A 5,198-nucleotide genomic window follows, 5' to 3' on the forward strand; every position below is an offset into this window, starting at 1 on the left:
AACTCTGAATTTATCCTTTCCCACCTTCCCTTTTGGTAACTATAAGTTTGTTTTCTATGTATGTGAGTCTTTTCCTGTTTTGTAAATAAGTTAGTATATATCATTTTTTTTTTAGATTCCAAAAATAAGTGACATATGAATTTTTTTCTCTATCTGACTTACTTCATTTAGTATGATAATCTCTAGGTCCATCCATGTTGCTGCTATTTGCATTACTTCATTCTTTTTTATGACTGTGTAGTAGTCTTCTACACCCCATCCCCACATATGTACCATATCTTCTTTATCCATTCATCTGTAGATGGATATTTAGGTTGCTTTCATGTCTTTGCTATTGTAAATAGTGCTGCTATGAACATTGGAGTGCATTTGTCTTTTTGAGTTAGAGTTTTCTCTGGATATATGCCCAGGAGTGGGACTGCTGGATCATATGGTAACTCTGTTTTTATTTTTTAAAGGAATCTCCTTAATGTTTTCTATAGTGGCTTGCAGAACTTGTCTTTATTTGACCTGACTGGCTCAATGCTAACAGCCTTTTTGCCTTGAAGCATTTGTCAAAAATAATCAGTGGCAGTTATTTAGAATTACAGCTGTCTGATGTAGTGATAATATATTTGGCCCACACAGGAAGCTGGCCAAAAACTTAAAAGGAAAAAGTAGGTAATGAGATGTTCATAGGGGTTTTTGAAAAGCTCTGACATATTCCTGGGAATCTAGAAGGCCACACAAATGCAAAGCTGTATGCATGTGTAGGAATAATCTGAGAAAGCTCTTGTATTTCACTTGTGGCTGACCTGAAATTCTGCTCAAGGAGGACGTGAAGACTAAGGTAGTGTAGTAAATTACCTGCATGATGTTGAAGGAATAACTCACATAGAACCCCTTGGCAAATGCTTGGAGACTTATTGGTTCAATACATTTAAGTAAATCTCCATCCAGTTGTTAGTTGATTTAAAGCTAACTGAGCAAAGACATCAGCGTCCACACATGACAAAGAATATAGATTTTATAGAATTAGTCCAGGAAACTGATTAAACAAACAGCAACAACAAAAAAATCCTTGGAGACAAGATCTGATTTCCAGAGTTTCCATATTATATTATTTAAAATACTTAGTTTTTGCCATAATATATTATTTGAAGATGTGCAAAAAAAAAAAAAAAAAAAAGTATGGCCCATGCACAGGGGTGAAAAAAAGAAGTCAATATGTAACTGATCCTGAGGACGCTCCCACATTACTAGAACACCATAAATTACTAGACAGAATTTAAATAAGTTACAAACATGTTCAAAGCACTAAAGGAAACCATGTCTACAGAATTAAAAGTATAGGAGCAATGTCTCATCAAATAGAGAATAGCAATAAAAATAAATTAGAAAAAAGGATCAAATAGAATATCTGGAGTTGAAAAGTACAATAACTGAAATGAAAAAATTTACTTGAGCTCAAAAGCCAATTTGAACTAGCAGAAGAAAGAATCAGAGAATTTGGAGATAGGTCAAGTGAGATTTTATAGTCTTGACAAACAGAAAGAAAAAAAAGAATAAGTAGATACTCAGTGATATGGGGAGACCATGATGTATATTATCAAATGCGTAATAGGAGTACCAGGAGAGGAGAGAGAAAAAAGGGCTGAAAGAATATTTGAGGAAATAATGTCCAAAACTTCAAAATAAGATGAAAATAATTAACCTACATATGTGAGAAGCTTAGCAAGGTCCAAGTGGAGTAAATTCAAAGAGATCCACATTAGATACATCCTGTTGAAACTGATAGAACTGTTGAAAGCCAAAGACTACTGAAAGCAGTGAGAGAAGCAACTAATCACATATAAGGGGTGTTTAATATAAATAATAGCTGGTTTCTTAGAAGAAACCAGGGAGGCCAGGAGGCAATGGTATAACATATTCAAAGTGGTGAAAGAAATACTGAGAGAATTTGTTGCTAGTAGGCCTATCGTACAAAAAATACTAAGGGGAATCCTTTATGTGAAATGAAAGGACCCTGGAAAGTAACTTGAATCCACATGAAGAAATAAAGACCACTGGTAAGGGAAATAAAGATTAGAGTAGAAACAGACGGGTAGAGAATAGAAACATACTAGAGAAATCAATGAAACTGAATTTTTTTTAAAAAACCAAAAAAAAAAAACCCTGACAAACCTCTAGCTAGATTGACCAAGAAAAAAAAAATCAAACTCAAATTACTAAAACCAGAAGTGAAAGAGATGTCGCTACTGACCTTAAGGAAATGAAAGGATTATAAGGAAATACACAAATGACTATATCCCAACAAATTAGGTAACTTAGATGAAAGGGACAGATTCCTAAAAACACACAAATTACTGAACTGACTCAAGAAGAAATAGAAAATTGGAGAAGACCTGTAACAAGTAAAGAGATTAGCTATATAATTTAAAAATTTTCCACAAAGATAAGTTCAGGCCCAGGTGGCTTCACTGGTGAATTCTAACAAATGTTTAAAAAAGTGAATACCACTCTTTCACAAATTCTTCCAAAATGTAGAAGAGGTAACGGTTTCTGTGGCAGGCTAAAAATAACCCCCCAAAAGATATTCATGTTCTAATATAAATATTACCTTTTGGGCAAAGTCAAAGAATGCTGGCAAGCCACAAGAAGCTGGAAGAGGTAGGGAGTGGATTCTCCTTTAGAGTCTCTGGAGTGAGCATAGCCTGCCAACATCTTGATTTGAGCTCAGTAAAACTGATTTTCGACTTTTGGCATCCAAAAGTATAGGAGAATAAATTTTTGTTGTTTTAAGCCACTTTCTTGTGGTAATGTTTTAGAGCAGCTGTAGGAAACCAGTACACTTCCCACCTCATTCTATTAGTCTAGTATTACCTTGATGCCAAAACTAGTCAAAGATGTGGAAAGAAAGAAAACTTAAGACTGATATCCCATATAGATACAGATATCAAAATTCTCAACAAAATACTAGCAAATTGAATCCAGCAATATTAAAAAAAAAAAAACAAAAAACAAAAACCAAAAAAACAGTTACACAACATGACCAAGAAGGTTTATCTCAGGAATGCAAGGTTGGTTTAGTATCTGAAATCAATGAATTACAATCTATTAATAGAATAAAGAACAAAAATCACTAAGCATCTCAGTAGATGGAGAAAAGCAATATGACAAAATCTTGTACTCTTTAATGATTAAAAGAAAAATTCAGAAAACTAAGATTAAAGGGGAACTTCCTCAACAGGATAAAGGGTAACTCTAAAGAACCCACAGTTATCATATTTAATGGTAAAATGTTGAATACTTTCCTCGTATGGTGTTAAGACAAGAATGCCTGCTCTTGTCACTTCAATTCAACATTGGACTGGATGTTCTAGGCAGGGTAATGAGGCAAGACAAAGAAATAAAAGACAACCAGCCTTTTGGCTGGAACTGCCATCATCCAGTTAATTTGCCAAAATGACGATGACTAACACAGAGAGAAAGAGGAGAGGCACCCATTGTATGTTCTCTAGGCTTTTTACAAAATATGGTGTTACTCCTTTGGCCACATACATGTGAATCTACAATAAAGGTGATATTGTAGACATCACAATGGGCACTATTCGAAAAGGGATGCCCCACAAATGTTATTGTGGCAAAACTGGAAGAATCTACAGTGTTTTCCATCATGCTGTTGGCACTGTAAAAGAACAAGTTAAGGGCAAGATTCTTGCCAAGATAATTAGTGTACATATTGAGCATATTAAGTATTCTAAGAGCTGAAGTAGCTTCTTAGAACATGTGAAGGAGAATGATCAGGAAAAGAAGGAATCCAAAGAGAAACGTAATTGGGTTCAACTGAAGCAACAGCTGGCTCCATGCAGAGAAGCACACTTTGAGAAACAACAGAATGGAGCCAGAGCTGCTGGAACCCATTCCCTATAAATTCATGGCATGGTAAGTCTAAAAAAGTAAAAGATCTCTGGATTGTAAAAGTTTTTCTCTTCAGTAGAAGTATGAGTGTCCCCTCCTCCAAAGAAATATTTAAAGCAAACTTTGTGTCCTAAAAATGAATGAATAAATGTCATCCAGATTGGAAATGAAGAAGTAAAGCTATCTCTATTTGCAGGTTACATGGTTTGTATATAGAAAATCCTAAGGATTCTACTAAAAAACTGTCATAGCTAATAAAATTAGCAAGGTTGCAAGATACAATGTCAGTATACAAAAATCAGTTGTATTTCTACATGTTAGCAATGAGTAATATCAAAATGAAATTAAGAAAACTAATTAACAACAGCATAAAAAAAAGTACTTGGGAATAAATTTAACAAAGAAGTGCAAGACTTGTGCACTGATAACTATAAAAAGATTGAAGAGAACTTAAAGAGACTAAATATTGGAAAGACATCCTGTATTCATAGATTGGAAGGCTTAGTATTGTTAAGATGGCAGTACTTCCTAAATTGATCCTGTAGATCATTCAGTGCATTCCCTAACAAAATACTAGTTGGCTTTTTTGGAGAAATTGACAAGCTGATCCTAAAATTCATATGGAAATGTGAGGGACCCAGAATAACCAAAACAATCTTGAAAAAGAATTAAGTTGGGGAACTCACACTTCTTAATTTCAAAACTTACTACAAAGCTTAATGTCAAAACTTACTACAGTGCTATGTAATGAAGACAGTATGTTGCTGGCAGTAGGATAGACATACAGATTATTGCAATAGATTTGAGAATCTAGAAATAAACTCTTACTTTTATGGTCATGTATTGACAAGGGCACCAATAAAACTCAGTGATAGAATGAATATTCCTTTTTTCGGGGGGTGAGTGGGGGTAGGGAGGTAACTATGTTTATTTACTTACTTTTAATGGAGGTACTGGGAGTTGAACCCAGGATCTCATGTATGCTAAGAATGTACACTATCACTGAGCTTTACCCTCCCCATAGAAAGAATATTCTTTAATAAATGGTACTGGGACAACTGGATATCCATATGGCAAAAGAATAACATTGGACTCCTACACTACACTATATACTAAATTTAACTCCAAATGGATCAAAGTCCTAAATGTAAGAGCTAAAAGTATAAAAGTCTTAGAAGAAATCATTTGAGTAAATCTTTGTCTTTGAATTAAGTGATGGTTTCCTATGTATGACACCAAAAGCACAAGTGACAAAAGAAAAAAAGTAGATTTAACTTCAACATAAACACTTTTGTGCT

General features: G+C 34.2%; 1 pseudogene; it reads left to right on the forward strand.

Annotated features, from left to right (window-relative positions):
* Positions 1-1,651: 1,651 nt before the first annotated feature.
* LOC116668931 lies at positions 1,652-4,747 on the forward strand (annotated as a pseudogene).
* The last annotated feature ends 451 nt before the right edge of the window (positions 4,748-5,198 follow it).

This window comes from Camelus ferus, chromosome 15 (genome assembly GCF_009834535.1).
Source record: "Camelus ferus isolate YT-003-E chromosome 15, BCGSAC_Cfer_1.0, whole genome shotgun sequence".
In the NCBI taxonomy this organism is placed as follows: domain Eukaryota; kingdom Metazoa; phylum Chordata; class Mammalia; order Artiodactyla; family Camelidae; genus Camelus; species Camelus ferus.